General features: G+C 38.8%; 1 protein-coding gene across 1 annotated transcript in view; it reads left to right on the plus strand.

The window, feature by feature from the left end:
- The window catches only part of LOC102869190 (ADP-ribosylation factor-like protein 15-like), a 651,283-nt gene that overhangs the window by 411,340 nt on the left and 226,577 nt on the right, over nt 1–13,366 (plus strand). The gene's annotated exons all lie outside the window — the stretch shown is intronic.

The raw sequence follows: 13,366 nt of genomic DNA on the forward strand, positions 1-13,366 counted from the left end.
CCAAGTTCTCCCTAGCTCAGTTTGCTCTGATAAAAAGCTGCTGTCAATGTTGCATTTTCTATCAGTCTTCTTTCATACAAATATATCAATAATGTGACTCATTGCTGTCAGTCAGAACTGAGTCATAGCTGACTCTCTAGCTAGTTTTTAGAGGCTATAAATTATACAGGAAGATGTAACAACGAATGGATGGAAACCTAAAGTCTCTGTAAATTTCATTCAAATTAATTTAAAAAAGAAAAAGAAAAAAGTATACAGGAAGAGATGGCCAGCCCATCTTTCTCCCAAGGAGCAGCTAGAATACTCGAACCAGCTGACTTGGGTTTGGCAGTGCAACTCTTTATCCACTAGGTCTCCAGATAGATAGATAGCGATATATAGATGCTCTTTTGCAGAGATATAATAATTTTGTACATCATATAGTAGATTGGTCGTTTCGTTGCATAACATCTTCACTAATTTCTGCTGTTAATAGGACATCAGTATTATAATTTTTAATTCCTCATCTATCAGTTACATTTCTGTGGATAAGTTGCCATTGACATCCTTTAGTGCAAACTTTTTCTACTCCAGGGTTCCCTCCTAAAATGTGCCTGTGTTGCTTATAAATTTTGTTGCTGCCTCTGTTTTGAAAGTTGGGGTCTCACTTTTACATGAATAAAAATTGCCCTTTTCTGGGGGCAGGGGAAGCATCACTCATGTTGTCACTAAATAGGTAGTCTGTTCTCATGTAAAATGTGTGTGTTTACACATACAGCAAAGTGCCTCGTCATAGTGTGGTAGTTCGCCATACAGTCGGAGGACCCAGTCTCCCTCTGCTTTTTGTCTCCTTGTGTGCCTCTAGCTGTACGTGGCCCCTGGTGCAGAAGGCACCTAAGCTTTTGAAAAGATAGACATGGATCATTCTTCCTCTGCACTTGGTTTGGCTTTGTAACTTGGAACAACGCACATTCCTTTTTTTTTTAAAGGATACAAATATTAGAAAGTCATACTTACCAAGCAATATATAGTCTGAAAACCACTAATTATCTAGAAAAATTAATATAGTGGATAGCCTTAAACATAGGACTATTGAGATGTTTAGAAATTATATATATAGCACATCTAATGGTAAGAAACTGCACTGCAATCCCAAAGACAGTTCGAATCCACCATCTGCTCTGCAGAAGAAGGAAGGATCTCACGTGTGATTAGTGACCTCGGAAAACCCACTGGAGAGTTATCTCTGGGCCGGTTCTGACTCAGTGATACTCAATAACACCACCACAGCCCGGTTCCCAGGAGGCTCTGTTGGCAGAGTCCATAGCCAGTTGCCCTGTTGACCCAAAGACCATGCATCTCTGGTGGTGCGAATCCCTCAGTGGTCTGAGGGAGAAAGATGAGCAGGCTTCTTCAATTGTGATGTATATTCAGAAACCCAATGAGGGTTTATATGAATTGAAACCAACTTCGCAGCAGTTGGAATGAAAACTGAGTAAATAAATCTCAGTTCTTGACACAAGAGTAAGTACTCAATGGTAACAACACTGTGGTTTCTATTTCTTTAAACCAGCACTGTGTAGTGGAAATATAATGAAAGTCATAAACGCAAGCCCCCCATGTTATTTAGATTTTCTGATATCCACATTCAAAACCAAAACAAAGCCAAGTAAAATTCATTTTAATGCTTTGTGTAGCCAAATATAATCAAATATTATTATTTAAACCTGTCTTCTATAATAAATATTATTATTTATGAAGTATTTACATTGTCATACTAAGTTTCTCACATCAGCTGTGTGTCTTACACGTACTCAGTAAACTCCAACCCAAACTTACTGCTGTCGAGGCAGACCTGGTTTCCATGGCTGTAAATCAAACGGGCAGTGCTTGCCCATCTTTCTCCCACAGAATGACTTACGTTTGAACCTCCAGTGAGGAGCAGTCTTTGGGTTAGAGCACAGCCTCCTGTGAACTATGCTACCAGAGCTCCCTCTTCTACTTAAGGCACCTCACAGTTGAGACTGCCATGCTCAAGTCCTCAGTGACCACATGTAGCTAGTGGCCATGTTGGACAGCACAGCTCCAAGCAGTATATGAGAGAAGGTAGGTAAATACTTGTGTTTTAGTACCAGTTATTAAACATAATGAAGATGCCTCAAAGTTGAAATAATTCTAGTTAGCCTTTCCCCAGTGGAGAAAGATGGACCGTCTCTTCTCATGCAATTTACCGCCTCTGAAAACCCACTGGAGGGTCAGCTGTGGGTCGGTGCCCACTCGAAAGTACCCAACAAGAAGTTACCCCTTGAGGAAACTCTGGCAGCCTAGTGGTTAAGGAGCCATGCTGCCAACCCAAAGCCAGGACCTATTATTTCAAGTAACATAGCAACTTCCCCTAATGAGTTTTTTTTAGTTGCCTTACTATTGCTTAAACACTGTATACATTAAGGGGGGCCAGGGAACTGGCAGGGAGTGAGAAGGAGTCATCAATTGCATCATTCCATTTGAATCATGCCCTTTGGATCATTCTTTCTTTCTGAGGACTGATTCCATCCTCTGTATTTGAGGATCCTACACAAAACTCCTGGCCCCTCTTTTTCACTTGCCTGGCCTGTGCTCTGGTTGGAGGAGGGGAAGCAGGTCTTGAAGAACAGCTCTTGGTCGTGACGTGCAGCACCCATGCACTTTCAAAGGAGAAAGTGCTGTCTCTGAATTTTCCAAAGAAAGTCAAAGAAAGAAATGTATTATAAGATTCTGACTCATTGAGCCAAATGGGCAAGATAAATGGGAAAACCAAAACCAATTTCTCTATGACCCTCTGTGAAATTCTGCTTGTGCCCTAAGAAAAATGTTAAAAATGATGTGGTCAGAGCAGGGAAGCTTGTGGCCCAGAAGACAGTATTGGAGGGAGAATTTCTAATTTTAAAAAGAAGCCTGCTAACATCATAGCCACCGCTAATAGCTGTATAAATATTAATAAAGCTTTAAACACCTCCCAAATTAGCTTTATTTTTGAATCAAAAGTGCAAGACATGGAAGTGGTAATTTGTGTTAGTCCGGCAGACACAAAATTAATTGAGATAAAAACAAGAAGTAGCAGGCGAACCCTTTAGGTGAAAAAAATTGTAAGTTATTCTAACTCATTTAGACAGTTTCAAGTGAAACGTAATAATGAGGACTGAGTTCACATTATTGAACGGGAGTTTGTCATATCTATTGATGTTCTTCAACACCAAAGTCAGAGTAGGAAAAGAAATTAAATTCCTATTCTGTGGTGTCATTTCTTGTTCTTGTACTTCATGCGAAAGCCATACTATTTCAAAGCTTTGCTTTTTGCCTCTTGTAGTGACTGGGGAGTTCAGGTGGCCTAAGTAGGAAACTAACTGCTAAGCCAAAGACATGTAGTTTGAATCCACCAGCTGCTCAGTGGGAAGAAGATGAATAACCTCCTTCTGTGCAAGTTTCTGCCTGTGAACAGCTGCTGATGGTCAGCTAGGACTTGGGTCTGACTCAGCAGCGCAGAACGAGAAGCACGCAGCTCTGTGCCCATTTCTGAGTTGGACAACAAGGACGGCAGAATCAGCGTGGCCATGGCAAACACAGGGAAGAGAAAGAATAAAGGTACCTCTTCCTGTATTTTATAGGGAGCTCTGGTGGCGTAATGGTAAAGAATTGTGTTACCAACCTAAAGACATGGGGTTTACATCTACAGTTCTACAGGAGAAAGTTGAGCAGTCTGGTGAATTTACAAACTCTGAAAACCCACTGAATGGTCAATTATGAGTTAGTTCCAACTCATACAACAACATAACAACAACTCATAACAACAACAACAACAACTGTATTTCATAGGGATTTTTTTACTGGGTAAAGGTACACTGCAAACCCAAAGGCAAGTGATTCAAATCCACTATCTGCTCCATGGGAGAAAGAGGCAGTCTCTTCCTGTACAATTTAGTGCCTCTAAAACCCACTGGAGAGTCAGCTCTGGGTAGTTTCTGACTCAGTGGCAAATAACAACAACAACAGTCTATTATGTGTTTCCCAGAACATTGTAGCCACACTGACAGCTGACGGTACTATACCCATATTTCTGTAGAGTTAGTTTTTCACTCCACCAAACCCTGACTTGAAGCAGGCTTGTAGTCCTTCAAAACATAAACCATTTGTACACATTATAGATGCAGCACCCTCCTGATGCTCTGCCTTCTACGGGCTTTACTATCAACTGTTGCTGATTCCTTAATTCTCTGCTCTTCAAAATATTCTATGTCTCATGCGTGAAGAATGTATTTTTGAAGCTTTGTAGAATGATACTACAGTCAATGGATTATTGGGAGGCCTAAGGAAACCAGATTGCTCAACTGGGAATTTAAACATAAAAGGACAAAACAAGCAACTTGAGAGGAAATACTTATAGAAACTGTGATTGTACAAGTCCTGCATTTCTCTACCCTTAGTCATTGTTCCAGTTCTTCCTCCAGTGGCCATTTTATTTCCTTGTTCTTTCTTCTCATGGCTTTTCTGTGACGGGACCTAGTTTTACGGTGTAATGTCCTTATTTTTTCACCCCTGGCCCAGCTTCTGTTCTGAAGCCTATGAATACAGAAAGGTCTCCTCTCTAAAATCATAGTCCCTTGGCCATATTTTCTTGTTATCCTGCAAGATAAAGAATCCTGGTGGCTCAGTGGTTAAACAGGCATCTGCAAATCAAAAGGTCAGCCGTTTGAACTTGCCAGCCCGTCAGTGCCAGCAAGATCTGGCTGTCTTCTCTTGTCAAGATTACCACCTGTGAAACCATATGAAGCAATTCTGCTCTGCCCTGTAGGGTTACTGTGAGTCAGAATCAACATGGGAGAAGTGGCGTAACAGCACAAAACCCTGATGGAGGCTGGTGGTTGTTAAGAAACATGTTTATCATTGTTGGAAATGGAAAATGTGAGCATAATGTTCCTTTCACACATTGAAATCAAGGTTATAAGTGTTTCTTTTCACAGAAGAACTTTTAACTACTACAAGTATTTGGTTATAAGTAGAATATGAAATGCATGCATGATTTCTCTGTGGACTTTGTTTTAACTTTATACTACCATCTGGTTGAGTAGTGCTAAAGGACCCAAATAATTAATACACACCCTATACAAATTTTTCTACACAATTAAGACAATGTATTATTGTCAATACTGTTGTTGTTGTTAGGTGCTGTCAGATCTAGTACAACTATAGTAACCCCATGATGAACAGATCTGAAGCTTGTTCTATCCTGTGCCTTCCTCACACTTCCTAACACACTAGAGCAGTCACTGTATCAATCCATATGTTTAAAGGTCTTTCTCTCCTTAACTGACCCTCAGTCTTTTCAAACATGATGTCCCCCTCCAAGGAATAGACTCTCTTAACAACATGTTCAAAGTATGTGACACGAAGCTTTATCATCTTTGGCTTCAAGGAGCATTTATGCTGCACTTTTGTCCAAGACATTTGTTTGTTCTTTTGGCGGTCCACAGGGTGTTCACCACGCTTCTCCAACATGACAGCTAAAGGGCATCAATTCTTCTGTCATCCTTACTCATCGTCTAGCTCTCAGATGCATAGCAAGTGATCAGAAGGAGCATGGCCTGATTCAGATACACCTTAGTCCTCAAATTGACACCATTGCACTGCCATAATTTAGAGAAGTTTCTGACTACAGACTTTGCTGTTGTAATATGTCTCTTCATTTCCTGACTGTTGGTACCACGGGTGTTGATTGTGGATCTAAGTAAGAAGAAATTTTTGACAATTTCAATCTTTTCTCCCTCTATCATGATAATGCCTATTGGTCCATTGGTAAGAATTTTTATTTTCTTCACGCTGAGATGCAATCCATACTGAAAACTATATTCTTTGATCTTCTGTGGCAAGCTTTTCAAGTCATCCTCACTTTTAGCAAGCAAGGTTGCATCAGCTACAGCTACTTAACGCAGGGTATTGATGAATCATCCTCCGATCTTTATACCACATTCTTCATAGATTTCAGTTTCACAAATAACTTGGTCAGCATAGAGACAGAATAGATATGAAGAGCATATACAACCCTGACTCACCCCTTTCTTAATTTTAAAGGGTGAGGGACAGCACAGGAGAGGAGACCCTCGATGAGATAGATTGATTCCTTCACGGGGGTAATGGGATAGGTGTGTCAAAGACAGTAAGATTGGTAAGAGATAGAGCAGGGTTTAGGGCTGTTGTACATAGGGTCACTGTGAGTTGCAAGTGACTCTACAGCCCATAACAACAAAAACAACAGTGAGATTGTCACAGGTTAGGGTAGAGTTCAGAGCTGTTGTTCATAAGGTCATTAGTCATAGTTTTCAGCACATAACAACAAAACCAAGCTCTGTTTACACAACAGCGTCTTGGTCTAAATAGAGGTTTCACATAAGCACAGTTATGTGTTCCGGGATTCCTGTTTTGCTCAACATTAGCCATAACTTGTTATGATCCACACAGTCAAATACTTTTGCGTAGTCAATAAAGCACAAATAGACATTCTTCTGGTATTGTTTACTTTCAACCAGGATCCATCTGACATCAGCAATGACATCCCTGGTGCTACTGGCCTCTTCTCCTTGAACTTCTAGCCGATTTTGAATGATCTTCAGCAGTATTTTGTTTGCATGTGGTATTAATGATTTTTTTTTAAAAAATAATGTCCACATTCTGTTGGATCCTCTTTCTTGGGAATGGGGACAAATATGGTCCTCTTCAGTCAGTTGGCTAGACAGCTGTCCTCCCAGTTTCCTGGCATAGAGTGGTGAGCACATCCAGGATTGCAAATGTTAGACGAAGCATGACAATACATATCCCATCAATTCCTGAGGTGTTTTTGTTTTTGTTTTTGTTTTTTTTGCCAGTGCCTACAATGCAGGTTCAACTTCTTCCTTCATTACCATTGGCTCTTACTTGAAAATCTTCAGTATCAGTCAGTTCTTTTTGGTACAGTAACTGTGCATTCCCTCCATCTTTTTTTGATACTTTCTGGATCATTCAATATATTGCCCATAACATCCTTCAATATTGTGACTAGAATCTTAACTTTGTTTTTCAGTTTTTTTCAGCTTGAGAAATGCAGAGCAAGTTCTTCCATTTTTTATTATCCAATTCCAGCATTCTGCACATTCCATTTTAATGCTTTTCTTTGTCCTCTCGAGCTGTGCTTTGAAATCTTCTATTAAGCTCTTTTACTTCATTATGTTTTCCTTTAGTTTGGGTTCTGAATGTTCTAGTGTAGTTTTTAGAGTCTCTCCTGACATCTATTTCAGTTTTTTTCAGTCCCCTCTTTTTAATAACCTCTTCATGCACAACATCCTTGATGTCATCCCACAACTCATTTAGTGTTCTATCATTGGTGTTCAATGTTTCAAACATAATTCTTAAGATGATTTTGAAATTCAGGTGAAATAGACTCACAAGCATATTTTGGTTCTTAGTGCCTTGTTTTCATTTTCTTCAGCCTTGGTTCAAACTTGCACATGAGTAATAGATGGTCTGTTGTACAATCCTTCCCTGGCCTAGTTTTGACTACTGATACTGAGTTTCTCCAACGATTCCTTCCAAGCTGATTCCTATGCAGCCTATCAAGTAAGGGCCATATGCAAAGTTGCCATATGTGGTGATTTTTTTATTAATTTTAATGAACATTTACAGAGGTTTTGGATTTCCATTCATTCATTGTTGCATTTCCCCCCCCCCCAGTTCACTCCTCTCCTTGAAAAGTAAAATTCCTTCATTGGTATACAAGCCCCCCACCCCCTTACCCGAGTGCACTCCACTATGCAACCTTAATTCTGGACTCTTGTGATAACCATAATACCCTATCATATATCGCTTTTAAACTGTTCTCTCCCTCATCTGTTTCAATGTAGTATACATAATATATCTAGTTTTTCTCAGTCTTACCCCAACCCTGATGTCAGTCATATTCTACAACAGTGGTACAATGCAGTATTTGTCTTTTTTGTGACTGAGACATTTTACTCAGCAGAACATCCTCCACGGTCACCCATTTTTAATAATATTGCAAGAATTCCTTGTTTTTCAATACAGCATAGTATTCCATTGTGTGAATATACCACAGCTTCTCTATCCATTTGTTTGTTGATGGGCACTTAGGTTGTTTCCAACTCCTTGCTATTGTGAACAAAGCCTCGATAAACATGGGCGTGCATATGTCTCTTTGGGGTTTATTCCCAGTATTGTAATTGCTGAGTCAAATGGTATCTCTGTTTGCACTTTTTTGAGAAAGCGCTACACCACTTTCCACAGTCGTTGCCCCATTTTACACAAGTGTAAAATGGTGCCATTTGTGTTTTTTTAAAAGGCATTTGCAGTGACTAAATCATTGAACAGACAAAATTCATTCATTCTATTTCCAGCCTCATTTCTGTCACCAAGTCCATACTTTTGGACAGCCGTCATTGCTTCCAACTTTTGCATTCCAGTCATCAGTTATCATTAGCATATCTTGATTGCATGTTTGGTCAATTTCAGACTGCAAGATTTGGTAAAAATGTTTTGATTTCCTCCTATTTAGCTAAAGCTGTAGGAGGATATATTTGAATAATAGTCATGTTAGCAGGTCTTCCAAAAACTAATATAAAATTAAAAAGCTAAAAAATTTTAAAAAGAACAACAGGTCTTCCATGTATGGGTATGGATAATATCCTATCACTCATAACAATTAAACAAGTAAATATAAAGCTAATCAAACAATTAAGTATAAAGCGAATCAAACAATTAAATTTTTAAAAGCTGAAGTCTCCTTTAATGATCACAATTTCAAGCCCTGGCTCCTGCCATCATATCCTGGAAGCAACCATGATTGAGATTTCAGTGTGTATCCTTTCAGACACTTTTAGCAGCTTCCTTACATGTTTACACGATCCGGAGAAAATGGGATGGTGATTGTAGTCTCTTTGTTTTTGCATAAGTGTTATCAAACTATTGTATTGTGATCTTCCAAACAAGTCATAAAATGCACAAGTTCATGCCATTATTTAACTACAGCTAGTTAAGCTATACTTGAAAATTATGGTTCATACCTTCTGTTGATTGGAACGCTAGTGGCTTAATGGTAAGGAGTTGTCCTGCCAGCCAAAAGCCATGTGTTTCAAATCTAAGAGCTATTCTCTGGGAGAAAGGCAGGCAGTCTCCTCCTCCCATGCAATTTACTACTCCTGAAAACCTACTGGACAGTGTGTTGTGAGTTGTTTTTGAGTGTGGTTCATAACAACAACAACAGCAACATTATGTTGAATGCAGAGTTTGGATAATCCCTGAGAAGTCACAAAATCTTTTTTGACTGATTTACAGCAGCAATATTAAAATGTTTCTGCTTCACAGTGCAGATGGTTATCAGAGTTGGAGAGAATGCCTGGTCAGGTAAATACTTCTTCTAAATTTTCTCTGTGAGTCTTAAAAATCCACTGTACTGCCACATTTAGAAATGCTCACTTGCTGACTTAATAATCTCTATTTCTTTTATACTGAGATAATTTTTCAATGACAGTGATTTTAAATGAGTATAAAACAACCACAATTATGACTTCAGGAAAAGTAGAAGTGAATGAGTGTGAGTGTCTTTGAGAAGATAGCTGTAGAAAGAATGTCTGAAGATTTGAGTTTTGGACCAGAGATTAAGGGAGGGAGATGTGTTGAATCTTAAAAGGAGTTTGTTGCTAAAAGAAATTTCTTCAAGACTGATTCCCAAAGCTACCGTATCTCATCAGCTCCACTGTTGCCACCATCCTCTCACTTGCAGTTTATTTCAGGGGCTTATGTCTTTCTCCTTGGTTCCCACAATTCTACACTCTATCCTCTCATATTGACTCAAAAACCAAGTATTATCTAGTCCATTCCAACTCATACTGACTTTCCATCCCTTCCACCAGATATCTAAGGCTGTCAGTATTAACAAAGGAGCTCTGGTGGCCTAGTGGGCAAGAAGTTGTACAGCCAACACAAAGGCCAGTGGTTCAAATTCACCAGCTTCTCTAAGAGAGAAAGATCGGCTGCTCCTGTGTGATTTTCAGCCTCTGAAAACCTACTGGAGGGTCTGCTATGGGTCAGTTCTAAGTTAAAAGCAATGAGTTTGAGTTTGAAATCTTAGTGGGTGGAGACTGCCTGTCTTTCCCCATGGGGCAACTGGTAGTTTTGAACTGCTGACCTTTAGATCTTCATCAGCACTTCATCACCAGAGTGCCTTTTTCTGCTCCCTTCTCAAATCACTCTCTCATTCCTTCATTACCTTCTCACATATTACACAGCCATTAGTAAACTCAAGAGACCCATTTAAACCCAAGTTTGCTCAATAACTCCCTTGTTTCAAACTCTCCAGTGACTTTATCATCTTCCCTTTTATCTATAGGTCTTTCAACTGCAGACATACTGCTGACCTCCTGCCCTGCACCTCAGAGCCTGTACACCAGCCATTCCCTTTGCCCCGAAAACTCCATGACTCACTCCCTCAGGCCCTTGAAGAATCTTCACACCCTAAGTAGTCTTTCTCTGTTCCCATCTCAAGTCACTCCCTCATTCCTTCATTACCCTCTTACATACTACAGCCATTCATGTGTTTATTACCTAAACTTCCCCATAAAAAAGTAAATTCCACAAGAGAAGGATCTGTATTTATTTTTATTCTCTTTCCTTAAAATAATACTTGATATACCATCACTTTTCCGTATGTATGGATAATATTCTGTCACTCACAATGTTGTACTGCAGGTTAGAATTTGAAATTAACTTTTTGACTTTGAATGCAACACCATTCTTCTGTTTTTTCATTTCCAGCATAGTATACCATGTGATTATCTGACTTAAAGTGGCCAAAGCTAGTCCGTCTCATCTCACTAATGTCTAGAATGTTGATGTTCATGTGTTCCATTTCGTTTTTCACAATTTCTAGTTTTTCAACATTCAAGCTTCATACTTTCCATGTTCTAACTATTAAAGGATGTTTGCCATTCCTCCCCCTCCCCCATTTCAACTGGCTTCCAATGTGGACTGTACATCTAATACTATTAGAATGTTCATTGCTGTTTGTCAGAACCAGCTCATAAAAGACCCTCTAGAAGCTTTTAAGAGGCTGTAAATTGTGTGGGGGAGATTACCCATCTTTCTCCTACTGAGCTGCTGGCTGAGTCAAACCACCAGAGAGATGTAGCCTTTGGATTAACAGCATAACTCCTTACGGACGATGCCACCAGAGCTCTGTAGCTATCACAGAGGAGTGTAGTAAATACTTGTTGAAATAATAACCAACTTAGTACAAGTGAGTGAAAACAAAGATTAAAAATGAAATATGAAAGAGCTCCTTAAAAGAATTATTTTATTTTCTTAGAAAAGAGGGGATAAATAATGAATACTACATTAAAACAGGTGAAGAAAAGAACTGTTTTTAAAAAGGAATATATAGGCGAGCTCTGCTGACCTAGTGGCAAGAAGCTGCACTGCAATCCCAGAGGTTAGCTGTTGGAATCCACCAGATCCTCTATTGGAGAAGGAGGGACAATCTCTTTCTATACCAGTAAGGTCTGATTGGACAGTACACACACACACACACACACACACACTCAAGAATTTTTTTTTAAAGACAGAGTTTTTTTTAAAAAAAAAAAAGGAATATATGATTAGACATTATTTGTATGTCAGCAGTCCAGAATAAGGAGTACATAGCAAAGTGGACTGGGAGGGGAGGGAGGGGGAAAAAATTATGCAACTGTGAATGTTTGGGTGTTTTAAAGTGAACTAACTGGAAAGGAGGGAGAGGGAGGAAAATGTGCAACAATGAATGAATGAAAATTCTATTATTCTGTAAACTTTTATTAAAATCACAATTAAAAAATTTTAAAAAGAAAAGAATTATTGAACAGAAAAAAGGAAGCCAGTAAATAAAATGGAAAACAAGTAGACCATAACTGTAGGGTTTTCTGAGTTGTCATCAAGTTATAGGATTTTGAAGACCTTTCTTTGCTTTAAAGGATAACATCAAACTTGTGTCTATAAGGCCTTTTACACAGTGAGTATATTGCTATTTCATTAATAACAAGAGTTGATCCTTCCCCTTTCAATAGAAAACTAAATGCTTTTTGAGCAAAAGAACATCATGGGAATAGCATATTCTCTTTAATCAGGGATGCAATTCAATATTAGCGCCCCCTGCTTCATCACCTTCAAATATATTGCCAGTGTTCAAATTTTTATTTGTGAAGTAAACTATGCTGATGATCTTTTTTAAGGCTTCAGAGAGAACATTTGTTTCCTTAGGATTCACTCCAGAAATATCAGATAAAATACTGGAAAGTTTGAAGACAAGGCAGGGAAGGCAGGATGAATAACCATTTTTAATCTTATAAACATCTTTTCTCACTAAGGATCTCACATTTTCTTTCCCACTGGTAATTACAAGACTTCCCAGTACAGGGTCACTACATAATTTACTTTTCTTTTTTATTATTAATTTTAATGAAAAGTTAACAGAGATTTTGGATTTCCATTCATTCATTGTCGCACTTTTCTCCTTGTCCACCCCTCCCCTCCAGTTCACTCTTCTCTTTGAAAAGTAAAAGAAAAATTCTTTCATTGTTATACAATGCCTCCCCCCAAGTCCACTCCACTGTGCAGCCTTCATTCTGGACTCATGTCATGACAATAATACCTAATCATATATACCTTTTAAACAGTTCTCTTCCACATCTGTTTCAATGCATTATACATAATTTATCCCATCTTTCTCAGCCTCCCCCGCCCCACATCCTATGTCAGTCCTATTTTACAACAGTGGCTCTATGCAGTATTTGTCTTTTTGTGACTGAGATATTTCACTCAGCATAATGTCCTCTAGGGTCACCCATTTTGAATAATATTTAATGAGTTCCTTGTTTTTCAATGCAGCATAGTATTCCATTGTGTGAACAGACCACAGCTTCTCTATCCATTTGTTTGTTAATTCACTTTTCTTAAAAATGAAATCTTCCTTTTTAAAGTTATCTCTATGCTCTTTTTTTTTTTCCCCATGAAGCTGCACATTTCTTTGTTTTAAATAATAATATTTCTTTCTGCCAGGTGAGTTAGTGTGTCATTGTGTCATTCAGTCCATGTGTGTGACCAGTCACCATGATCATCATTGTCAAAAGCCTACCACATAAACAAAGGGTATCCTTTCATTTTTCGGTATTGCTCGGAAAGCTGGGCACTTATTGTCCCTGTAGCTCAAGGAGGGAACTCTGGCCGTCTAGTGCATAAGAATTATTGCAGCTTTGTTCACAATAGCAAGGAGTTGGAAACAACCTAAGTGCCCATCAACAAACGAATGGCTAGAGAAGCTGTGGTATATTCGCACAAT

Source organism: Elephantulus edwardii, unplaced genomic scaffold, assembly GCF_000299155.1.
Source record: "Elephantulus edwardii isolate Elephantulus edwardi_28Jun2011 unplaced genomic scaffold, EleEdw1.0 scaffold00079, whole genome shotgun sequence".
In the NCBI taxonomy this organism is placed as follows: domain Eukaryota; kingdom Metazoa; phylum Chordata; class Mammalia; order Macroscelidea; family Macroscelididae; genus Elephantulus; species Elephantulus edwardii.